Below are 26,856 nucleotides of genomic sequence, written 5' to 3'. Positions count from 1 at the left end.
GATACGCCAACAGCAGAAAGGCGTGAAAAGATGTGTGCACAAGCGGCGTATGCAACAGCCTCGGTGCAATTCTTACCAAAACCAGGGGAACCCCTCATGAAACCGGGTAAGTGAAGTCCTTATTTCCTATGGCACGCATGTGCTCTAGGACTCTCAACTTAACACATTTGATGGTGCTACCCACATATCTCATCCTGCAGGGGCATTTCAAGCAATATACTGCGAATGTGGTTTGGCAGGACATAAACTTCATGATCTTTTTCCCTTCTTTCAGACCCTTAACCTCATAGGACAAAGTGCGTTTACTGGCCGAGCATGCCTTGCACTTTCCACAGGGAAAGAACCCTTTTGCCTCATGCAGTGTACTTTTGGACTTTTTTACAATTGGGTCCAGATGACTATGGACCAAACCATCTCTTAGGGACCGTGCTTTTCTGAATGTGATCAGAGGATTCACTGGCACATCACTTCCAATGATGTGATCTGTTTTTAAGATGTGCCAATGTTTTCTTACAATACCTCCGAACCAGTCTGCATCCTGCGAAAATGTGGTTATTATTCGAAATCTACCATCATCAGTCTTTCTGTCTTTCTTTTTAAAGAGATCCACTCTTGGAATTTTAGACACCTTTTGAAGAGTGGTTGTGAGTAGTTTTGCATCATAACCCCTTGCAAGAAATCTATTGAAGCTGTCCCTGGCTGCTGTGTCAAAGTCAGAATTAACTGAGCAATTCCATTTTAATCAGAGAAATTCCCCGTACGGAATGCTGTTGATCAATCTAGGGGGATGGCTGCTAGATGCGTGCAAAATACTGTTGCCCGCTGTTGGTTTTCTATACAGACAACACGCTATCCTGTTCTCTTCAATCTTAACCTGGAGATCCAGATAGTTAGCTGTCACCCTACTGATCTGACCTGTGAATCTTAGATTGTTTTCATTGAGATTTAACAATTCAATGTACTCTTCTCCCTGCTGTACTGTACCATTCCACACTAAAAACAAATCGTCGCTCGGACCTCAATTTATTATCCCACAAGGGCATTCACTCTCCAGTGAGTGGCATGCCGGGATTTGAAGTCCTTAATCCGCCCTTCCGGTAGGGTCCGTGATTTTTGTCAAATTATTTTTCTTCCCGATGAAAGTGTAAGGCTGTGGACTGTTTCAGCCTGCCAGCAAGAGAGAGCGAAAATTGAGCCAGGAATGCTGCCCTGAAGCCCACTGGAGGGCTTGGAACATTACACTTTCATCGGGAAGAAAAATAATTTGACAAAAATCACGGACCCTACCGGAAAGGCGGATTGAGGTCCGCTCGAACGGGTGAAAGGTAGGCACTCTACTGAATTCGTGCCATTATGGGCACCACAAGACTGCCTTAATCTGAAATCGAATCACAAAACTCGAGCATGGAACTTGGGTATGGGGTCTGGCAGGCTATACCGATCAGCCCCTCCGCTGTCTATTCACGATGTTGAGCACTCTACTGAATTGGCGTCATTATGGGCACCACAAGACTACCTTAATCTGAAATCTAATCACAAAACTCGAGCATGGGACTTGGGTATGGGGTCTGGCAGGCTATACCGATCAGCCCCTCCGATATTGAGCAACAAGGGGTCTTATGGGTGAACTTACCCTGACATGGAGAAATATACTCACATTAAAACACTTGGGGGAAAAAAATGTAACGGGCGTGACAGGGAGAGGCAGGAGACGAGTTTTGGTTACTGTACTTAGTGGTTTTAATTTGTGCAAAAGAAAGTCAGTACAGGTTTTCCTTGGTACAGTCTTTCTAGGGGAACGGCTTCTTTCTTTCCGGCTCTTTGATATGACCCCTTCCTCTCTTCTCTTTGTCAGAGGCCGTCTCCGCTCTCCGCCTTCCGACTCCGTCTTGCCCTTGACTCCACCGGTGGAGGGGGGAAACAATAGAGGTATATTAGGATCACTGCCGGTTTAAGCTACAACCAAACCAATAAGGGGGGTGGGGAGTGAGGGATGCCCGGTGCTCGAGAACACTCTAGTGACCGTGAGGGATGTGCACTCCGTGTTTACTTTACCACACTATAAAGGACTCAGGGGTGGTTTTTGCGTTTCACCTTTCTCCCCACCCATCCCGCTATACGGGAACGCACCTCTGTGAGCCACGCCCCTCCAGGGGAGTGGCTGGGCGGCGCGCGGTGTCGGTGGCCTCCTGGCTTCTGTGTGTCTTCTGATCCCGGTCCGTCCGCCTCCTCGGCTCTCTCCTGGTGCGCCTCCGCTCCGGTCTCGCCTTCGGTGGTGTCTGCATCCGAGCTCGCCTCCGGCGCTTGTCTTGCCTCTCCAGATACCTCCGACTCCCTTGGCACTCCTCCGAACCCTCGGACTTCTCTCCTCGGCTCCTCCGCAGTGATCGAGTCGTCCCGCCTTTCTCCTCCTCGCAGTGCTCTCTCCGACACGTCGTCTTCCTCCCACAACACGTAGCTCTCTTCCCAGTTGCTCCACGCCGCTCCGCTCCTTCTGCTGACCGCTCCTCCGGTGTATAGACACCCCTGGCCTGATCACCTTCCTCCTTTAAGGTGGAGTCGGGCCCCTCCTCCTCAAGCCCTCCGTACCATTTAAAGGGGCCGCTGTCAGTGTCTTCTTCGTCGCAACTGTAGCGTTCCTCGACCCGGTTCCACGAGGGAGGAAACGGGGGCTGTGAAAAGAAGAGGGAGGGGTCACAGGTTACTGTCTCTCCTGGGGGCACCAAGGGCACCCCCTTACACACTTCCCCCCCTGGACTCTTCCGTTCGGGAAGGGGATGTCGAGATAGAAAGTCGGCCCCTGTATTGTCAACGCCTTTTTTATGATGTACCGTAAAGGCATAAGGTTGTAACGCCAGGAACCAACGCATGACCCGAGCATTGTTGGATTTATTCCGGGCCATCCATTGCAGGGGGGCATGGTCGGTATAAAGGGCAAACGGTCTCCCCTCCAGGTAGTAGGCCAACTTGTCCACCGCCCACCGGATAGCCAGACATTCTTTTTCTACGGTGGAATATTTCAGCTCCCTTGGGAACAACTTCCTGCTGACATACAGTATTGGGTGGTCTGCCCCGTCCTCCCCCCTCTGAGAGAGCACCGCCCCAATCCCATAATCTGAGGCGTCAGTGTTTAAGGAAAAAGGCCGAGCAAATTCTGGGGAAGACAAGATCGGAGTGGATGTGATACATTTTTTTAGGGAAGTGAAGGCTTCCAGCATCTCGGGAGAGGGGCGGGTTAAGGCCTTCTCAGGGAACCTACTTTGCAACAGGTCGGTGAGGGGGTCTGCGATCTGGGCAAACAGGGGAATAAATCTTCGGTAATATCCTATAAGACCCAGAAACGCTCTCATGTCCTTCTTGGTGGCAGGGAAAGGTGTGTCAGCTATGGCACGGACCTTCTCTATTTGTGGCTCGATAAGACCGTGTCCTAGTATATACCCTAGGTATTTCACCCTTTGGTAAGCTATTCTGGATTTCTTGGCGTTGATTTTCAAACCTGCGTCACTCAGGGTGTCCAATACTTGGTGAAGGTGCGACAGGTGGGTCTCCCAATCCGGGCTGAAGACCATGATATCATCCAGATATGCCGAGGTAAAGGAGGTTAGGTCTTTTAGGACTGTATTCATTAACCTTTGGAAGGTGGCGGGGGCGCCGTGTAGGCCAAAGGGTAATACCGTAAACTCGTAGTGTCCGTCATCCGTTGAAAAGGCGGTCTTGTGGCGGTCTTCTTCTTTAAGGGGTGCTTGCCAGTACTCTTTTGTTAGATCTATCGTGCTAATATACTTGGACTCCCCCAGTTTTTCAATCAGCTCATCGATTCTTGGGATGGGATAAGCGTCGAACGTTGAGATCTCGTTGAGGGCCCTGAAATCCATGCAAAATCGACGCGATCCGTCAGGTTTGGGAATTAACACAATAGGACTGGACCAGTTGCTCTTAGAGGGACGGATGACGCCCAGCCTCAACATATCCTGTACCTCTTGCTTGATCCCTTTACGTCGTGCTTCGGGGACGCGGTATGGTCGTATCTTTACGATTTTACCTGGTTGGGTCTGTATGTGATGTATCGCCAGTGTGGTTCTACCAGGTATGTCCGAGAATACCTCAGCGTGCTTCTGTAGAGTTTTCCTCAGGCCCTGTTTCTCGTCTTCCATCAAGTCGTCGTTTACAACGAGTTGGTCCAAGGTACTGGGGCGTCAGGGGGTTTGGAGCCCATCAGATGTACTCCCACGGGAGGGGGACCCAGCCACTTCTTTAACAGGTTTATGTGATATACCCCGTACCTTCCTTGGGGTAATTTGGAGCTTATAGCTGGTGTTTCCGATCGTGGCCACTACCCGATAGGGTCCTCCCCATTCGGCCCTGAATTTCTGCGTTGAGGAGGGCAACAGAACCAACGCCCAGTCTCCTATCTGCAGTCTTCTCCACCGTTTTCCTTTATCGTAAATGGTCTTCTGTTTTTGTTGGTTTCGTTCCAAGTTGGTATAGGCCAGATCTCTCAGTTTTCCAATCTTAGATCTTAGGTTCCGGGCGTATTCCAGGGTCTTCAAGGTCTCTTCTGGAGTCTCTTTCTCCCAGGCCTCTTTGGTCATCTCTAGGAGCGATCGTGGTTGTCGGCCGTACAACAGTTCGAAGGATGAGAACCCCAAACTGCTTTGCTTCTGTCCCCTGATTACATACAAGGCCAGGGGCAATACTTGGTCCCACTCAGCTCCGTTGACCTCCAACATTTTCCTTAGGGTGGTCTTCAGGGTTCGGTTATATCGTTCGACGAGCCCGTCACTCTGGGGGTGGTATACCGCCGTTCGGATCTGTTGGATGTGCAGTAGGTGACATACCTCTTTCATTAAACGGGAAACGAAGGGGGTTCCCTGGTCTGTTAGTATCTCTTTAGGGAACCCCACTCGTGAGAATAACTCCAGCATCTTATCCGCTACCTGTTTGGTTGTGGTCGTAGTCAAGGGGAAAGCCTCAGGGAACCTTGTAGCGTAGTCTACCACTACCAGTACATATTGGAACCCTTTCCGAGATTTAGGTAAAGGCTCTATCAGATCCATTCCTACCTTTTCAAAGGGAGCCCCTATAATGGGCAGGGGTTGCAGGGGGACTGCTGGGGGCGTGTCATATTCCGCTTTTGGCATACATCACACTCCTGTCAATACACCAGGGTATCTTTGAAGATGCCGGGCCAATAGAAATGGCGAAGCAGGTTTTGGGTGTTTTTTTCTGCTCCGGTGTGTCCTGCTACCAGATGTGCATGGGAATAGAACAGCACCTGTTCCCTAAAGGACACCGGCACCAGAAGTTGCTCGGGATCGTCCTTCTGTCCTTGTCTGTATAGCAGGTCATTTTTCACAAAGAAATGGGGATACAGTATGGGGTTCTGGTCCCGGGTCCTTTCCACCGCTTCCCATGCATTGAATAGAGTGGCGTCATTGCTCTGGGAGAACCTGAAACTGCGATCTAAGATCCATGGTTCGGCTGTCACCAGGGCGGGGATGGAATATTCCGGTTTCAGTACTTTGGCTTGGATTTCCCCGGGTGTGATACTCCTATTGAACATATCCAAAAATTCGGGGTTATCTGTACCTATGATAAGGTCCTCAGGGAGAGTGGCCAGTACCCCCACCCTGATCGTATGGGGTCTACTACCTTGGGGTTTGATGGGCAATAGGGCTACTGGGTAGGGCTTAACATCCCCATGTACGCAACGGATATTAACCTGTTCCTGGGCTACTATCTGGGCTGGTTTCACGTGTCTGGATTGGACCACTGACTGGCGGCAGCCGGAATCTAATAGTGCCTGGAGGGAGGTGCCGTTTACCCCAACACTTACTCGAAACGCATGTCCCATTTCACTCGAGTACATCACCGCTCTGGGGAGATAGCCCACTTCCATTGGTTCTTCGGGCTGTCTCCTCTTTGGACATAGTCGGGCTATATGTCCCCACGTGCCGCAGTCGAAGCATTGTGGCCCACTATGCGGGGGCCCCTCGGGTCTCCATGCTCTGGCTTTGTTGGGCTCTGTGGTTTTAAGTAGTTTCTTTTCGCTCTTTACGATGGGCTTGAGTCTTTCGTTCTCCCATGTTTGGGAGAGCCTCGGTTTAACCCGGGAAAAGGTGGTTGCCATGTCCACCGCTTTAGCCGTGGTGAGATGGTGGTGCTGCCTCAACCACCTCTGAGTCGCGTAAGGTAGGGCCTCCAGGAACTGCTCCAGATAGACCCTATCCATAATCTCCTCCTTGGTGCAGAGATTAGGGGTCAGCCACTTGTCGGCGGCCATTTTCAAGTGCACAAACAATGTTTTGGGGGTTTCTCCCGGTACCCCTCTTTCCTTCCTGAACCTAAGGCGATAGGCCTCCTGATCCAGGCCCAAATGATCCAGAATAATCCGCTTGATGTCTGCATACGCTGTATCGCCCGTCGGATTGGCCACCTGGTAGGCTGCCTGGGCCTCGCCCACCAGCAGGGGGGCGAGGAAGAAAGGCCATTTGACCACGGGCCACCCGCAGGCTCGGGCTGCTCTCTCGAAGTTAAGTAGAAAGGAGTCAGGGTCTTCTCCCGGCTAGTATTTCTGCAAGGATACCCCGCTTAAGTGGGGGGAGGGTGTCACAGAGGCTACCGGTCCGGGTACAACGGTGGGGTCCAGGGCCCGGGCGGTCATTGCTACCTTCATTATTTCCCTGTCTGCCTCTGCCGTCAGGATCTGCTGTTGTATTGCCCATTCGAGTCTTTCCTGCCCCTTCACCAGGTTCTGTACGACCTCTTCCATCTTTGTTATGCAGATGGTCCCTGTGCCCGCATTCTCCACCACTGTAACGGGCGTGACAGGGAGAGGCAGGAGACGAGTTTTGGTTACTGTACTTAGTGGTTTTAATTTGTGCAAAAGAAAGTCAGTACAGGTTTTCCTTGGTACAGTCTTTCTAGGGGAACGGCTTCTCTCTTTCCGGCTCTTTGATATGACCCCTTCCTCTCTTCTCTTTGTCAGAGGCCGTCTCCGCTCTCCGCCTTCCGACTCCGTCTTGCCCTTGACTCCACCAGTGGAGGGGGGAAACAATAGAGGTATATTAGGATCACTGCCGGTTTAAGCTACAACCAAACCAATAAGGGGGGTGGGGAGTGAGGGATGCCCGGTGCTCAAGAACACTCTAGTGACCGTGAGGGATGTGCACTCCGTGTTTACTTTACCACACTAAAAAGGACTCAGGGGTGGTTTTTGCGTTTCACCTTTCTCCCCACCCAACCCTCTATACGGGAACGCACCTCTGTGAGCCACGCCCCTCCAGGGGAGTGGCTGGGCGGCGCGCGGTGTCGGTGGCCTCCTGGCTTCTGTGTGTCTTCTGATCCCGGTCCGTCCGCCTCCTCGGCTCTCTCCTGGTGCGCCTCCGCTCCGGTCTTGCCTTCGGTGGTGTCTGCGTCCGAGCTCGCCTCCGGCGCTTGTCTTGCCTCTCCAGATACCTCCGACTCCCTTGGCACTCCTCCGAACCCTCAGGCTTCTCTCCTCGGCTCCTCCGCAGTGATCGAGTCGTCCCGCCTTTCTCCTCCTCGCAGTGCTCTCTCCGACACGTCGTCTTCCTCCCACAACACGTAGCTCTCTTCCCAGTTGCTCCACGCCGCTCCGCTCCTTCTGCTGACCACTCCTCCGGTGTATAGACACCCCTGGTCCTGATCACCTTCCTCCTTTAAGGTGGAGTCGGGCCCCTCCTCCTCAAGCCCTCCGTACCATTTAAAGGGGCCGCTGTCAGTGTCTTCTTCGTCGCAACTGTAGCGTTCCTCGACCCGGTTCCACGAGGGAGGAAACAGGGGCAGTGAAAAGAAGAGGGAGGGGTCACAGGTTACTGTCTCTCCTGGGGGCACCAAGGGCACCCCCTTACAAAAAAACCCGAATGTTTTTACAGAAATCACAAGCGATAATACGCTAACTGGATTAACCAGAAATTGTGATGAGGAATTTGAAATACCTGCAACATTATTTACGATGTGGGATAATATTCGAGTGAGCCATAAAATATAACAAAGTAACCATAAGTCAAGCATGAGTCTAGAGGGTTTATAAACACTCACAAATCCCTAAATGTACAACCCTCGAGATACTAAAGTCTCAATAAATAATATTCCTTTCAGCCACCTTGAAGAAACTGAAACCTTAAACTGGTCGGATAACGTACACTGATCAATAAGTAACGGAAGACCCCCGTAGAACCCCCATGCGGGTTGGAATTATCACAGCATATTAAGTAAGTGAGTAGTTTTAATTATTCATGAACTAAACTACGACGCTAGAAAGTGCAAATTACTTATACTGCTTTTAATTACTACCCTTACAGTGAAGAGATAACAGATCTGGAAATAGGTATTTCACAAATATACATATATTGTCTTTAGTACCACCTGCAATGCATGAACTGCGTTTTTTTAAATAAAAAATATAACCACTTTAAAGAGTATAAATAAACGACCACTCTTGGCCCGTGGTGTTGGTGTAGGGTCTTAAAGGAACAGATTATGTACAATGATCACAAGAAATTCACTCACTACCAAATCACGCCTTAATAGGATCATCTTATCACCTGGTCTCTCCAAATCATAACAGGCTCATAGACCTTCTGTAAGTAGCAGAGGTACGTTCTGTGTTATATCAAAGTGAGATTTTTTATATCTTCCTGAGACTTTCAATTGTCAACATTGTATCTACTGGTCTATTGATTAAGATACCTTATCAAGGTGTGGGCTACTTCTTTCACATAAGAAGTAATGATGTGCAATGTGGTACTTCTTGATCTATTGGCTAATTGATTATGGTACCTTATCACAGTGTGGGCTACTCCTTTAACTTAAAAAGTAATGCTGAATAACGTTTCTGATTGGACTTAAAATATCTATCTTAAGTACACATACATATGGCAATATGTCTATGTTCCTTTTTGTTTCTGAACTTTACAGCCTTGAGAAAGTTGTGGGTTACATCCCCATATACGACGAAACACGTGTCGGCTGTATGAAAAGTTTCCAGTGAACAGGAATAAGCTCGAATCTGATGTACCAAGAACAACTACTCTTCGTGATTATATCGGAAGAATTGGTGGAAACACTTGTATACATGGCATCATTGTGATTTACGTGTGCTAAGGAGTGTTGTAACGTCACTAAAAGGAGTGGTGTTGAAGTACCGAAAATAAATAATACCATATAGAGCTATACTTACTGATAGCCCCCCAATACCAATTACCAATAACCAGTCAGTTGGCAGTGAAGAAGGTTCAATCGTTTATTATACAAAGACTCTGCCAGAGGAGCTTCTCGCGACCTAACCCCTCAAGATCCGCAGAGAAGACTGCTGGCACATTATCAAGAGATCACATATATACTGTTACATTTGGAAACCGTTACCTAAGAAGGAAAAATACAAGTTGGTACAGGTTGCTGAAAAGGAAGAACCATATATGGCACACAAAGCAGCTTCAGTTCAGCTCAGCTCGTTATAGCAAGGTCGATGAGGGTGACTCCCTTCTGCCTATCATTCAGGAGGACTCGCACAGCGCCTCCTGGAATGTGCTTATCCAACCTACCCCCACCTATAACCTTGACAGGCCTAACATGCAGGAGCAGTAGTTCGTAACGGCTGTTATGCTATTTCTTGAAAGAGCAAACCTTACTGACTAACAAACGCGTGATGGGTTTTGCTAGTTCTACAGTCAGGATAGGCCACAAATTGGCTCTGGTCGGGTTACATTATAATGCCCGTCAAAAGGTAGAAACGTATTTAGCAAGAGTAGCAACCCCTAAATATCGCATTGTGGGATACCTATTAGTTCATTAGTGCTTATACTGAATTAAATAGATACATCACGCTAACTTCTAAACGTGACTGTGTGTTTACGACTTACTCATGAGGACTAATTTAGGCTTCAGTTCCTCGAACCCTCCTTTTAGCGTGATGTAGCTAACTAATCAGGTACTAATCCTGAAAAACTTCTTCAGCAATGGCCATCAGCTCACGAATCTCCTGTTGGAGCATCTGAGTTTTGGGAGAGACAGGTGAGGGGATCATTAGAGTTGTAAGTTTAGTGGCACAATAAGAGCAACAGGCAGGACCACATTGCATACAAAGACAGCAAGTGAATAGGATGCCTGCAGCTCCGGCCACTATCATTAATAGTTTCCATCCCCATGTTGACAACAGTCCCCAGAACCAACCAGAGAGTGGCCAGGACCCATTATCTGCATGTATCTCTGAAGCTAAGCGATGTAACTTCTGGATTGCTAAATGAACCGTGGGGGCGGAGTCTGTGATATAAACACAGTAGGAGCTGCCGATCACGCGGCATGCTCCTCCTCGATCAGCCAAGATAACATCCAAAACCATTCGATTTTGGAGAGAGACAAGTCTCGTGGCCTGAAGTTCTTCTGTTATATTTGTCATAATATCCGAGTAATATTAGTGACTCTCTCCACCACCCTGGACAATCGTCTAACTTCTCTACTGGTGAATATCGGACCCCAGATTGGAAATAATCCCTTGGCAACATCGTAAAACTGTTGCAATGAAGTATCAGTCTGATCAACTTCGGACATCTCAAGTTGCCTCCTGCGTCTATTAGGAACTGTGTCAGAATCATATAATTGGTGAGTCTTGTGATAGTTCGAAGGTGCTATATACACTGGGGGGTACAAGAAAGACAAATAACATCGACCTGCCCATCCTCGAGGCAACCAAATAGAGGCCTTTTCCCTGCATACAAAGTAAACATTTGGAGGGGTCAATAACGGCGGGCTGCTGAAAATCTTCATTCTATAAGTATAGTTACATAGACTATTCCCGACCTGTATATGTCCCATACCCTGTACACAGAAAGCAGAGGAAGTATTCAGAATGGGTACTGGCATAATTTGATCGCTAGTAACATTTCTGGTATTAAACTGCTGAAAGTACTGTGTATGATTGAAGTTAGCAAAATCCAAAAGTTCATTTTTCAACCAAGTACTGTTTTCATGAGTAGTGTATAGGTTCATACAGGCATTTGGATCTAAAGATCCCTCCCCATTATTCCCTGCTGGATCAAAACCCTGATGTGTCTCGATATATGCTAGAATCATATTATAGTCCTACTCCTTGTACTGTTTAGGATTTTCCACGTAATGAGTATACATGGCTGATAGCATCTGGAACCATGCTTCACAACTACCTAAATATGACAAGGGTAAGGAGAGGAACAAGTCATGTTTGTGCATGACTGATAGCAAAAGGTCACAAACCCAACAGTCTGTAACATTAGTAGTACTATGCGTTTGATGGAGCATTTCTACGAATACATTTTTAGCGTATGTCTGACGATATCTTTCCTTATGGGGAGCTAACGAAAACAACAAATGTTCTGGAGGGGCAACAGTGGTTTTCATCATTGTCTGCATTGAATACTGGTATTCTAAATATATGAACACACTCATAAAGATTACTAATATAACTGCTATCGTTATTACAAATGCTATTTTCACATGCATGGTCCAAGCAGAAAACATGGGTACATAAAAGGGTAAATGTCGTGGAGCAAAAGGGTGTTCATCTTCATGCACAATACGACCAAAAGGGTACATTCCTAGCTAAAAGTCCAAAACTACACTGGGCCAAAGCAGACCTTCCTGCCAGAGGGTTCTTCTTCCATGTGTCCGTCTAGAGCCTCACAGGTAGACTCCTATTGTTCATCCTGAAAGAAACAATCGATTTGTGTTGCAATCCTTGATGCAGAGAAGAAAACAAGTATACAACCTGGGCCCTTGTATGCAAAAGTCTTTCTTTCTGAGCAGAGCAAATATCAGAGTTCCAGCTCTCAACGGGTTCAGTCCAGTGTCTCGCTCGGTACCTCAGAAAAAGATTCAAGCAAACCCTATTTACTCAAGTCTTTCCTTATCTCCTAGCCATTTCGTCTGAGGTACTGTGATGATTTCTCGGCCGCAGGTTGTAACGGACATGACCCAGGACTTCCTGATCAGCAAATAACACACGAGAAGGTGTATTTCCTTCATCAGAGCCACTACTGACTTTGTGAGAAGTGACAACGACAGGATCAGGGGCAATTGCAGATTCCACTGGTGCTACCTCACCCGATCCTGTCAATCCTTCTTCTAGCCTCTGGTCAATTTCAAGGGCATTGGAAAAAGGAACAAATCTGGTGGCTCTCTCACTTTCCTGTGTCAGAATTCCATCTGGATGCTGCCGATCATAAGGAAGCGGGAGGGGCAGTTTCTTCAGGTGGGACACATGAATCCAGTGTCTCTTTCCGTCCACCTTCACTGCCGTCCGTGTCGCCAGGAGAAACTGATGTGGCTCAGACCACCTCGGAGCCAGGCTGGTGTCTCGCTGATATTGCTTGACCAGCACCCATTGGCCAGGTTCCAAACGATGTCCGGGGCCCTCTGGCAGGGGCTGCAACACAGATACTACCTTCTGATGAATAGAACGCAGGTCTTTAGTCAGAGTGTACAGATAATCTATCAACATGGGATATTCAACATCTTTAAAGGATCTCGGTCTAGGCACCCCCCACACATTAGCAGGCCATCCGAAAACCACTTCATAGGGCGACAGGCCAGAACGGGAATGAGGGGTAACTCGTAATGACATTAGAGCCAGGGGTAGGGTGTCAGGCTATTTTAGGCTAGTACTCTCTTGGATTTTTGCCATTTTTAGTTTCAAGATTCCGTTATATTTCTCAACCAATCCTGCTGACTGGGGATATCGAGCTGCATAGAATTTCTGTCTTATTTGCAGTCCGTTACAGATATTCTTTACAAGGGCCCCATTAAAGTGTCCCCCGTTGTCTGACCAGATCAAACGGGGTAACCCAAATCTGGGGGAAAACTCTTTAAGAAGAGCTTTTGCTGTTGCCAAGGCAGTGTTTTCTTTAGTCGGGTAGGCCTCAACCCATTTACTGATGGCACAGACCACCACTAGGACGTATTTCAGGTTGTTGACTCGTTCCATATGGATATAATCCATCTGGATCACTTCAAAAGGCAAAGTCGGGGGTACAAAGTGTTGTATTTCTATTTAGGACCCTAATTCGATATTCCCGATTCATGCCCTTATGTGGTTATAATTAATAATATCCTTATAAAGGCATAAGAATCATATCCATATTCAGTAATAGCCCATGCAGTCCAAAGCACAGCACGGCTACTCCCATCGACTCCTAGTAAGCACAACACATTCTTTAAACAAACCAAGCCTCCAGCAGCCCAGGAAATCCCCCCTGCTTTTGTTTTGATTTGAACAAGAACTCCTGGAGTCCAGAAAGAACTGTTAGTTCTTAGTGACGTCTTATGTCCAACCTTAAGTCAAACTCGGCACCTTTCAGGTATAAATATACCAACAGTTGCCTTAAGCAAACACACGGTGGTTTGGAGCAGAGCAGCTATCTACTTGCCCGAGAGCCCAGATGATGAGAGAGCCCACGGAAGCCGCCCCTCCCCTTTGACGCGCTGGAGAAGCTGCTTTTTCTCACGCCGAGAAAATCCAGCTCCGGTGTTCCCGAGTCACCCTTGCGGGTTGCTGGGAGATCGAGTCCTGAAGAAAGAGATACCAGACCTCCCGCATTCTATTACCCAGGTACGGAGCTGACTAAACCCTTAAGAGAATTCTTGATTCAGATTCTTGGCAAAAACAATCTTAACCAACTTAACTTAAACTGCTACTTACTTACTCCTTCCCAAGTATTAGGCTTAGGTCAGGTACACCGGGGTAGTCGTAGTTAGAAGCACCAGTTGGGTACGTTAGTCATTGTTTTTATGTATGTATATATTTTATCTATTTTAAAGTATCATATGGCTAAGAAACCATATCTATGCTTTTACAGTATTATTTCATAATACTACTTTTACTGTACAGACTTTACTTCATGATAAGTATTGCAATTGTGGCAATTCATTTCTCTTGCATGAGAAAGAAGACTGCTCAATAAATACCACCTTTTATTGGAAACGCCCGTCTCTCTATTTCTCTGCACTCTGGTGAAACTAAGTATGCACGGTTGACTGAGTGAAATAGCTGCCTATTGTTTTCCCACGACTCTAGAGATACACTCTATTCAGAGGGAGCAAAGTTGTCATGTTTGTATGGTTGTCAGAAGCTAATCCCTTCTTGTCTAAATCCGGAGAGTTAACTCTTTCCTGAACATTCGAGAAAGTTTCCAGTGACCTCTGAGCTAGCTGGCAAAACTAATTAAGTCTAATATAGTCAGTAGAGACCTAGTCAACCTCCGTCCTACGTCTACACTGCTGTTTATATTATTCCAATGCGCAGAGCCTATTGGGAATATAGGAACTACACTACAAACGTTCCCACTCAAAACAGGGTCCCCTTTTCCCGGATTGTGTTGCAAACAGGCCATACAATATTGGACTAAATGGGCAGCCGTCTTCTGTATATTGGAGTTATTCCATACAGGGTCTAATAAGGCACAAATGCCTTTTGCCCCAATATGAGCTGGGCCATGAGCCATAGTTACAACGGCCTGTACCAGAGCAATGGGCAATAACCATCATTGTTTTTCAGTCAAATCAACCCAACAATTATTTTGTCCAGCCTTCCTATCTCCTGCTCCCATCGAGCCAACTCAACCGGGGTAGCTTCTTTCTGTATTTCTTGCACACTTTCTATGGTATTATTAAACAAATCAGATTCTTCCACCCACCTTGCAGAGGAAGTTATGATCATAGAGGTGAGTGTGGACTGAGCTGTTTGTTTAGTGATTTGGTCAGCAAAGGCATTCCCTTCCCCAACGCATCTTGGGGAGCACTGTTACCTGAGCCGACCGGCAGCCTGTTTGTGTGGTTCCCCGTCGCCGCAGACCAGCGCGGCAGCCTGAGCGGGAACTACACATCCCAGCAGTCTCTGGGGCATCGCCTTCTTCCTTCACCGGACTTCCGCGCCAGGAGGCGCTTAAAGCCCAGCTGTCCCCCCGGCAGAGCGGGGGTTGAACGCATCTTGGGGAGCACTGTTACCTGAGCCGACCGGCAGCCTGTTTGTGTGGTTCCCCGTCGCCGCAGACCAGCGCGGCAGCCTGAGCGGGAACTACACATCCCAGCAGTCTCTGGGGCATCGCCTTCTTCCTTCACCGGACTTCCGCGCCAGGAGGCGCTTAAAGCCCAGCTGTCCCCCCGGCAGAGCGGGGGTTGAACGCATCTTGGGGAGCACTGTTACCTGAGCCGACCGGCAGCCTGTTTGTGTGGTTCCCCGTCGCCGCAGACCAGCGCGGCAGCCTGAGCGGGAACTACACATCCCAGCAGTCTCTGGGGCATCGCCTTCTTCCTTCACCGGACTTCCGCGCCAGGAGGCGCTTAAAGCCCAGCTGTCCCCCCCGCCTCGCGGGAGCGCGCAGGGCCAAGCCCGGGCAAAGGGCGGGCCCTCTTTGGCCCTCAGAGGCCGGAAGAGGTCGGGTCGGGCCACGGATCCTGGCTCCATGGACTATGAAGTACAAGTAAGACTCTGTTTCCCTCATTGCTATATACTGCACTATTGAAGAGTAACTGTTGCTCGTGACTGTGTTAAGATAGTTGCCCTGCTACCCGCTAATATGCCCACCATTACCATGGACCCATCTACGTCGGGCCTACGTACCTTGGACAACTTTGTGTTTAAAAAGTCACACAAATTAACAATGAACGCAGGGCCTCATTGGGTAGTAAAAGTCTTCCACCCTGTATGGATACTACATCTAATGAGTCCACAGAAGTGCCAGAATGCAACTTAGCACAGGCTGCATATAGTACTGAGGTCCCCAGTGTAGTTGCACAGGCACAGGTGCACTCTGAGAACCCAGTGAATCCAGTGGAACTGCTTGTCACTTCAGAGGAGGACTCAGTAGCAGAAGAACCACCGGAGGTCTCTTCTACACAAAGACCAGTGAGGAAATGCAGAAAGACTCAGGGGAGGCGTGGGGGAAAGTCTGTAAAACCCAAAACTCACGTCAACCAACCTAATAACTCTAGGGACACTAATGTTATCAGTGCAAGCATTCAGGTGGTGGAAGAATCCAATAAAGAGGGCTGTAGTAACGAAGGAAGTGTGTCCTTGTCTGACACCAAGTTAGAAGAATTAATAAATACAATAGTAGGTAAACTGGAGGCTAAAATTGTACATTTAATTACTCCAATAATGTCCAAACTGGACATAATAGCCTCAGAGGTGGAAAGACTGGGTAGTTTGGTGGCGGGATATATGACCCCAGCACCAGTCCCAGCACCAGCCGTGATATCACCTACAACTATTCCTGGTGGGAGTGTGAAGGAGCACTTGCTCAGGGGACAGAGTACACAGCAGAAGAGGCAGTCCAACCAAGAAACCGTGGCTGTTACTGTAGCCGCGGTTTCTACGGCTCCTGTGACTCAGCCGACCCATCAGGCCCCTGCCCCGGCCCCCCTGGGCAATTGCCCAGCGGTCCCTCAGAGGGCTAGACTTAGGAACGTAAATCTCCCCCCCGAATGCGTCCCATTTGTGGTTGTGCTGACTAATGTCCCGCGTTATGAGGAAATTGCAGCACAACCTCATGGAGAATCACACGACTCATTAAAAAACAAAACGGTGGCATGGCTAAATAAAAACTGTGGCTTTCCATCTCACTACTATGATCAAATTATATCCACTGTAAGAGTTAATTGGGTTGGACCTTCAAGGAAATCAACTATGGGGGACTGTGTAATCGTTAATTTTCAGCACCCACAACACGTTGCTACAGTCTTGTTACGCGCATCCTCACTGGTTTACAACACAAACAGTGTCTGTGTGCGACCCCTGGGATATTTCTATGCGCCTGACCAAAACTCACCTAAAAACCCCCCTAATACTTTCCGTGGGTACAGACCTATATCACAAATTCAGACACCAAATTCGACAACACCATATATGTATAACAATGACACTAGTGGGCTACCTGGGTGGCAAACGCCAGCAGGAAACGCCAATGGCTGGCGGATACCACCTGTAAATTTTAATGCCGAGAATCTGAACAACAGAGGGTACAATATTCCTACACACAATCGATTTGATATGCTCTCAGGGCTGGATGCCTGCGACTGACTGAGGGCCTTGGAGGGTCAGGAAAACGACCAGTCGCCTGTAGCACAACCGTTAGAGGTGATTCCATCAATTACACCAAAAAATAATGTTATATGTTGGAATGTGGCGGGCTTAGAGAACAAAATGCAGGATGATAGTTGGTTAGCCTATATTAGAGGCTTCCAAATCATTTGTTTACAAGAGACTTGGTCAGTGAAATGTGACATTCAAATGGATGGCTACAAGGCATATTTTGTACCTGCTATACCAGTAACCCGGGGTAGATCAAAGGGGGGTATGGTAATGTTCATATCGGTAGCACTGAAATGCACAACTGTAAGTAGGCCTTCAAATAATCATGGCATACAAGGTCTAGTTTTATCGGCGGGTAACTGCAAGGTTGGTCTGATCAATTTTTATAACTCTACTAATAATGTTACTAGTTATGCCCATTCCCTAAGTGAGTATATAGGCACTTCAATGAGGGATTGTTCACACAACTTGTTGATAATGGGTGATTTCAACACTCATTTATGTAGTGATCCCCTAGACAAAAGCCTCCTGGAACTGTATTGTCCCAGAATTAACGGTCTACATTTAGAACATACCGTGGAAGGGACACTTTTTAATAATCTACTAAACGAACACGGTCTCACGATTGCAATGAGTCTATGTGATCCCTCAAAGCGCTTTTGCACCCCTACCTTTAAAGGGCACGGGAAGGGGACATTTATTGATTACATGTTGCTAACTGCACCCATGCAAGTGTTTGTGCGTTCATTCTCTATAGATAGCAATCCACTCAGTGATCATAATCCCCTGACTATACATCTAGGGGGCCCCTGGGTGGAAAGAGAAGGACGTAATTTAAGTCGGGGTAGGGTTACAGCTACGGACGGTAGACGTCGTTTAAAATGGTCTATGTGTACCCCGGCCCTCATATATCAGAATATTCAAACTAACTGCAGTGAAATCATTGCCAGATGCACCCAAGTTGATTCAGACCCAGCCCAGGTTCTATCGGATTTCAAAACCTTAACTGATAACATAGCTATTTCAATGACAGAACCCCAAAAATATAGAGGTAAGGAGGGCCCAAGGTGGTTCAATAAGGATTGCTCCAAAGCAGCCCGTGATCTCAAAGCAGCCTTACTGCTAAAACCTCGCAACAAGGAATTAGTTCAGAGATCACGTAAAGAATATAAAACAGCCATTGTATCAAGAAAGGAGGCACTGAGGAATGAGGCCTGGGCCGAGATCCTGGAACCACAAACACTGAAAAACAGTGCTAAATTCTGGGCGGTGCTAAAGAAACCCTTCCTGGTGAAAGATCCAGGGGAAGGGTTAGAATGTGTCATCTCAAAAGAGGAATGGGTTGCTCATTTTAAACAATTGTATGGGGGGGGAGATACTAATGTGGTACCGTATGAATGCACTGTTGGGGGTCCTTGTATGAATGTTAGTATAGGAGAGGTCGTGATGGGTATCGAGGGGCTTACAGCGGGCAAATCACCTGGCCCGGATGGGATACCCCCGGATCTCTTCAAATCTGATCCTAATTTTTGGGCACCGATTGTCGCGGCAGTTATTAATGCAGCCTCAAGGGCAGGGTGCCCAACGTCATGGGGTCTCTCCACAATTGTGCCCATATTTAAAAAGGGGGACAGGGACAGTCCCCTTTGTTACAGGCCTATCTCCCTGATCAATTCTGTGGCCAAACTGGTGGGGAGAATAGTTTTGCGGCGATTAATTGAGTGGACACGGGACAAAAACATCATGTCCATCGCCCAATACGGCTTCTGTAATGGCCGCTCGACTACAACACAATGCCTGAATCTCTTCTTATTACTAAGTAAATATACCATCGTTAAAAAAGGCACAGTCTACTTGGCCTTCATGGACCTATCCTCAGCTTTCGACTGTGTTAACAGGGGGAAGCTGTGGGGGTCCATGAAGGATAAGGGAGTGGACAATGAGATTATAAACTTTCTGGCTGACCTCCATAATAATACCAGTGCAAATGTAAGGTATTCCCAAGACTTATCTGTAACTGAGGATTTTAGAACTGGGAAGGGGGTTAGGCAAGGATGCATACTGGCCCCCTTCCTTTTTAATTTTTATATAAATGAGCTGGATGGCGTTCTACGGGAGGTAAAATCAGATAGCCCAAGTGTGGGGACTAGAAGCATTCCAGTCTTGTTATACGCAGACGATGCGGTTCTGTTAGCAAGAACTGAAAATGGCCTTCAATTGTTACTGAATGCATTTAAAAAATTTATGGAAGATAGGGATTTGTTAGTGAACAACTCCAAATCGTTCATCATGCAGGTAGGGAAACAGCCAAAGAAACAATATACTTTTAAATTAGATGAGATAGTTATACCACTCTCAAGCACATTCTCCTATTTGGGAGTACTTTTTGACTCTAAACTATCCTGGGCCCCCCAACTCGCAAAGAAAAAATGTGATGTTTCAAAGGTTAATGCCTCCATTTTTAACTTTGCGTCAAAGCTTGGCAAAAAACCAACGGCTGCTATGATCAAATTGTATGAAGCAAAATCTGTAGCTACCGCAGCATATGGGAGTGAGCTTTGGGGCTATATGGTGGGGGAACAACTTCAGACCACAGAAAATCTGTTTTATAAACGGCTTTTGAGTGTTTCGGCCTCTACCTCAAACTTCATAGTACATGAGGAACTAGGAGTAGGGTACCTGAGTGATATCCTGACCCTACGACCTCTGCTATGCTGGCTGAAAATGTGGTTATGTGAGGAAATCCCCCTAACACACCTAATTGTTAAGGATTTCCTGGCTCTTGAGCATGCTTCACGCACTCCCTGGTTGAAGTACTTAAAATCATGTTTTACCGAGTTGGGTCGTCCGGAACTATTTGAACACCCAGAAGGAATTGTGAAGGCGGATATTGACTCAGTTAAGCTGTTGTTCTTCCAGCGTAAGAAGGCTGAGAGGGAGGGTGTTGAGCTACAAAAAGTTAGTGTGAGGAAATTCATTATGGTAAAAACATGTTTGTCAACAGAGCCTTATCTACTCGGCACTTTCAGCACCCATGATAAATTCCTGCTTACAAGATTCAGATTTAATCAGTTTCAACATCTGCTTATCAGACCCAAAAAGGAGAGCTTCTGTAAACATCCTCTGTCCTGTGGCTGCGACGGTAAGTCTCCACAGGACATGATGCATTTTATGTTCTTATGTAAATACTATGAATTCCCCCGTAAACGCTTTTTAATTGCTCTTTTAAAAGAAATGAATTTTAAACAGATACGACCAGCCTTTTTATACTTACAATTGCTATACAGCAACAGTGTCCTTCAAGTTCTTGAATTTTTAAAACTGACTCTTAAACTGCGACTTGGCCTGGATCAATGACTGAATAACTGTATGTAATGATCACAGTTCTTTTTATCCTCTGAATTTACAATGTAATTCGATGTATGTACTGTATGTTTTTATTGTACTTTTATGGTTGAAATATTACCGAATAAAGTCTGTTTTGATGATGATGATGAACTTAACTTAAACTGCTACTTACTTACTCCTTCCCAAGTATTAGGCTTAGGTCAGGTACACCGGGGTAGTCGTAGTTAGAAGCACCAGTTGGGTACGTTAGTCATTGTTTTTATGTATGTATATATTTTATCTATTTTAAAGTATCATATGGCTAAGAAACCATATCTATGCTTTTACAGTATTATTTCATAATACTACTTTTACTGTACAGACTTTACTTCATGATAAGTATTGCAATTGTGGCAATTCATTTCTCTTGCATGAGAAAGAAGACTGCTCAATAAATACCACCTTTTATTGGAAACGCCCGTCTCTCTATTTCTCTGCACTCTGGTGAAACTAAGTATGCACGGTTGACTGAGTGAAATAGCTGCCTATTGTTTTCCCACGACTCTAGAGATACACTCTATTCAGAGGGAGCAAAGTTGTCATGTTTGTATGGTTGTCAGAAGCTAATCCCTTCTTGTCTAAATCCGGAGAGTTAACTCTTTCCTGAACATTCGAGAAAGTTTCCAGTGACCTCTGAGCTAGCTGGCAAAACTAATTAAGTCTAATATAGTCAGTAGAGACCTAGTCAACCTCCGTCCTACGTCTACACTGCTGTTTATATTATTCCAATGCGCAGAGCCTATTGGGAATATAGGAACTACACTACAAACGTTCCCACTCAAAACAGGGTCCCCTTTTCCCGGATTGTGTTGCAAACAGGCCATACAATATTGGACTAAATGGGCAGCCGTCTTCTGTATATTGGAGTTATTCCATACAGGGTCTAATAAGGCACAAATGCCTTTTGCCCCAATATGAGCTGGGCCATGAGCCATAGTTACAACGGCCTGTACCAGAGCAATGGGCAATAACCATCATTGTTTTTCAGTCAAATCAACCCAACAATTATTTTGTCCAGCCTTCCTATCTCCTGCTCCCATCGAGCCAACTCAACCGGGGTAGCTTCTTTCTGTATTTCTTGCACACTTTCTATGGTATTATTAAACAAATCAGATTCTTCCACCCACCTTGCAGAGGAAGTTATGATCATAGAGGTGAGTGTGGACTGAGCTGTTTGTTTAGTGATTTGGTCAGCAAAGGCATTCCCTTCCCCAATATCATCCACGATTGCCTAATGTGCACTGCATTTTATTATTGCTACTCTTTTGGGTAATGTCAAAGCTGTGAGCAATCGCAACACTAAGGGACCATTCTGTATCTTCTGACCATGAGAGGTAAGGAAACCTCTTTCCTTCCACAGCCGCCCGAAACTATGGGCCATGCCAAAGGCATATTGGCTGTCAGTATAGATGTTGACCTCCAACCCCTCGCTCAATTCGCAAGCTCGTAATAATGCCACTAGCTCAGCAGCCTGGGCTGATCCATAGGGCACTCGGGAAGTCTCAACTACTGTTTTTAGCTTTGTGACTGCATATGCAGCTGTTGTTGTACCATCTGCTAACTTGAAACAAGAACCAACCACATACAACTCCCCTTGGGGGTCAGACAGAGGATGTCTGTGAGGTCAACTCTCCCCTTGGTCTCTTCATCTGTCCGAAATATACAATCATGCACATCTTTTTTAGTTTCATCTGAAGGGAGAGGCAGTAATGTGGCAGGATTCAACGTAGCACATCGTTTAATCGTGATATGTGGGGCAAACCAAGTTAATTCATAACCAGTAAGGCGTGCACTCGTAAGATGCTGTGTTTTTGTTTTATTTAACAAGGCATCCACAGCATGAGGCACCATTACCTTTAAGCTACAATTTAGAACGAGCCCCTCCGACTGTCGGATGGCCACGGCAAAAGCCGCAGTGGCCCTCAGACAGCTAGGAAGCGCACTGGCAACATTATCCAATGTGTCCGAAAAGTAAGCACATGGTCTTTGCTTACCACCAAATCCTTGTGTTAACACTGAAAGCGAGCAACCGTCGACCTCATGCACATAAAGTACAAAAGGTTTACGACAATCAGGGGTACCCAAGACGGGTGCAGAACAAAGAGCAGATTTCAGAGAGTCAAAAGAGTGTTGACATTCATCGGTCCATGGAAGAGGTTAATGCACATCTTTAGTGGTTAAATATAACAAGAGTTTAGCTAGAAGAGAAAAGGTAGGAATCCATTGGCGACAGTAGGAGGTAATGCCAAGAAATCATCACGCTGGGTGCAAGGCACAGACATGTTAGAGATAGTAGTAATACGTTCAGGAGTCAAGCGCCTCCCCGCTTTTGACAGTAGATGACCTAAGTAGGTCACCTCATGTCGACAATATTGAAATTTAGACAGAGACACTTTATTACCCTTCGCTGCCAGGTGGTGCAATAATTTCACAGTGTGCGTCTCTGCAACCCTCTTCAGTGTCCGATGCCACTAACAAGTCATCCACATATTGTAGGAGTACAATACCCATAGGCAAAATTAAATCGTCTAGAACAGCTTTAAGAGCCTGACTATAGATGCTAGGACTTTCGGTATAGCCTTGAGGAGCGCGACAAAATCTGAAACTGCGGCCAGATAACGAGAAGCCGAAAATCTGACGGCTATCTGGGTGGATTGGAATGCTAAAGAAAGCATTCTTGAGGTCAATAACCGAAAAATACTTTGCGGTTGGGGGGATCATGGTAAGTATGGTAGTTATATCAGACACCACTGGATACTGAGGCACCACAATTTTATTAACCTCTCGTAGGTCGATCACAAAACGATATGTATCAACGTTTTCTGAATTCCCAGTGTCATGAGCCTTTTTCAAAATCGGGAGAATGGGGCTGTTACAGATATTAGCAGCTGTTTCCTCTACTACACCCTTATCGATCAAATCCTGTATAATGGAAAGTAAAGCTTGCTCGCCAGCTGGCGAAATCTTATATGGAGGTATCCGTGGCAACTTTACACCAGGTTTCAATTTTATATGTACAGGAGGGATGTCTAACCTACCGACATCCGCATCCCCATAGCCCACAACGTAGAGGGAACAGTGGCAAATTCAGGTGGAAGGGGTTCGTTTTTAGCAAAGTACTGTTTCTTGTCTAGATTGGGGGGTTGTATTGTCAAATAGACACCGTCTGGAGAGCAGTGGATCTGTGCATTGAATTTCTTTAACATATCCAGACCCAATAAATTTTCGCCACAATGTGAGGTCAACAAAAAGGGGGAGTCAACAGTAACTGGACCGATAGTGAATGGGAGCGGCCTGGAGATGGGGCTTACCACCGGAACTCCTGAAAATCCCACTGAAACATTATTTTGCCCGGACAGAGCAGCCCCTGGGACCAATGATCGAGCAACAGAACTGTTCATTGCTCCTGTGTCAATCAGAACATTTTCAGAAGTCCCCATCAATTTCCCCTTCACATAGGGTCCTTATTGATTGACGGGTATAGACACTTGGCCCCCACTCTGTCCTTGGCTGTCCTATGTATAAGCATACCCATCTTGGTACCTAAACTCGTATTCCTCGTTAAAGTACTGCCTACCTTGCGGATTGTCAAAATGGTTTCGCTCAGAATGTCCTTGCGCCGCTTCTTCTTTACACATATCACTTCGGTCTGGACCACCTCGACCACGTCCCCGCCCTCGGACAGCTCCGTTCTGTGCTATCAACAACGGACACTGGGCTCTCCAATGTCCTTCCTGTTTACAATATGCACATTGATTTATCCCAAAAGACGGGACTGGGCCTCCAACCCTTCCTGTCCCCACCCCTCTGGACACGGGCCCTCTACCGCCTCTTCCTCCTGCTCGTCCTCGGACGACTTGCTGCAATAGCACCGAGTCTTGAAATTCTTAGCTTTCTTTTCTATTTTGTCCTTACTCTCGTTTTTCTGATGCTCATAGTACTGGGCCATACTTAATATAACCGAAGGGGTGGATGTAGTCCAAGTGCTCTCAGCAGCTTGTAGCCGGGTAGAGATTTCTGGTAACAAGTTGGTCACAAAACGATTTACAAATAACCGGATCCCACCCTCAGTAGCAAGGTCTTGTCCGCTAAAGTCAATGAATGTGCCTTCAAATCTGGTGAAGAAATCCGAAACACTTTCGTCTTTCTTTTGCTTACAGGCTGTCAATTTATCCCAATCAACCTTGCGAGGGCGAATCAAGGAATGCATGTAAGCAATAATTTTGGCTGGGAGGGTAATAATTTCATTTTTCGGCTTGTCCCCCGGTTTGCGGTCCTTATCCCAGTCTTTCAACTGTTCCCATGTTCCTCCTAATTCTGCCACATGATCAGTGTCGTGTACCTGCCTCCATATATCCACAGGAACCAACAGCCCGAAAAACAATTCAACATTGGCTAAAGTCATTACTGCTGAAGCCCCAACTTCCGTCAATTCCTTATAATAGGCTGTGGGATTCTTACGGGGATCGGGGAGCTGTGATTTTAGGGCCAGAACTTCACTTCTCTTCCATGGAGTGTATACCCATTGCTCCTGAAACCGAGCCTCTACTCTGTCTCTCGTTACTACATTCTGATCATTACGTAGTTGGGGTACTTCGGGATGGAAAATGGGATGCACTTCCCTCATGGGATGTTGAGAATCCCAATTGGTGCATTTCAAAAACATCCTACTTCGGTATTTTACCAATGTCTCTACATTCCTGTACACTTCCTCTGGGCTTAGGTCAAACTTATGAGTTCGGTCCAGAATGTCATACAATATCTGAGGAGCCAACCCGTCTCGAAAACATTGCTTCCAAATGTCAATAAGGTAACGAGACATTTGATATAATGCATGCTGTTGCATGACGGGTTCAAAATCCCTTATGGTACTCCATAAGTCAGTAACAGTGTACACATTGTCCCGCATTCATTTAACTGCCTGCTCTGCTATCGCTTCTTTTTCGCTATATCCAGCTGCTGCCCTAGTGAATAGTCGCCTAGCGTTCAGTTCACTTGTGTTCCCTAACGGAGTCTGTTCCCTTACTGCAGGTGTTGCACCAGCCGACTGAGAAGTCCATATAGGACTTGGGGACGCTAAAATTACACGAGAATTCCTATGGGTTGCTGTACACCGGGAATCAGGGTTGCTGTATCTCTTAGTGAGGTAGGTGTGGCACTTGAAATACCGGCTTTTGCTAGAGATACGGCGACAACGGGGCCGGTGCTAGGGGAGCAGTGGGCACCTTAAGGGGAACAGAGGGATACACGCGCTGCGGCGCATACGGTGGGGGAGGTCGAACGTCCAATAAATCTTCTATTCGTCTTCAGCTTCATTTCGAGTAACATAACTTTTGTCTGTCTGCAATCTGAACTGTCTATTCAAACAATCAATATTCTGTTCAGTCTGACTTTTATCATAAGCAACAGCTTTCTGGGTAACGGTCTGTCCTGCTTTTATCTTGACTAACTTCTCTCCTCTGATGCGCCTGCGTTTTGCTTCTTTCTGCCACATATTAAGGGTGTTAAACATGGCTTGTCTGCTTCGCTTAGAAAACAGACGGTCTGTAAATAGTGGAGCTTCTTCTCATCAAAAGACCCTGTCAACGGCCATTGCAGTTCTACATTGTCCTTCGTATATTTGTGCCACGAGGTATTAAACAGGAGCGGGGTAATCCTGTGCTTGCAATACATATCATGACTAGGGCTCCCTCCTGGAGGGGCCAGCTGACTCTCATCCAATCGTGTGCCCTTCCGGAAAATACAACCGAAACATAGCTTACTGAAGCACGGCATTTTTCTTTTTAGAGTCTTATTTTTCTATCTGAAAGGAAAAGAAAGTTAATTACAACACTCTCATACACATAGCCATGTCCAAGCAACTTCAACTATTCACATACAATGAACATACAACAATCTTCTAACAACATAAAAGACGAGAAAACTGTTCAAATTGACATGTCTTTACCAAACAAAAAGGCAGAGCCCGTTGATTCCTGCCCATGGAGAACTTGTGTATTTTCCAATTCTTAACAAAAAGAAACCCAAAGTCAAATAGTCAAATCCTCAGACTACCTAGAGATAGCCACACAGGTTTTCAAACCACAGACCGACCTACCGACCATCCGACAGCCTTCCTGGTTCACCTCCTGGACTATTCTGGCTTAGCCCGCTGTTTAATCGTCGCTCCAGATCTGCCCAAGGGCTACCTAATCTTAACTGCCAGCATTTCCGAGAGCAGTCCGGCCGGGTGTGAACTATCACAAGTCACACCTAGGCGTCTGGTTCATATCTCTATTATTCACCAAGATTACTCAAAACAGGAGCGTCTGCCCGTGCAGTCTCAGTACTGCCCTGCCAGACCTCCACCAAGTTCTCGGTGGTCTTCAACCACCAAATACCAA

The sequence above is a fragment of the Lissotriton vulgaris genome, chromosome 6, assembly GCF_964263255.1.
Source record: "Lissotriton vulgaris chromosome 6, aLisVul1.2, whole genome shotgun sequence".
Taxonomy (NCBI): Eukaryota; Metazoa; Chordata; class Amphibia; order Caudata; family Salamandridae; genus Lissotriton; species Lissotriton vulgaris.
Note: the sequence above shows the minus strand (reverse complement) of the source record.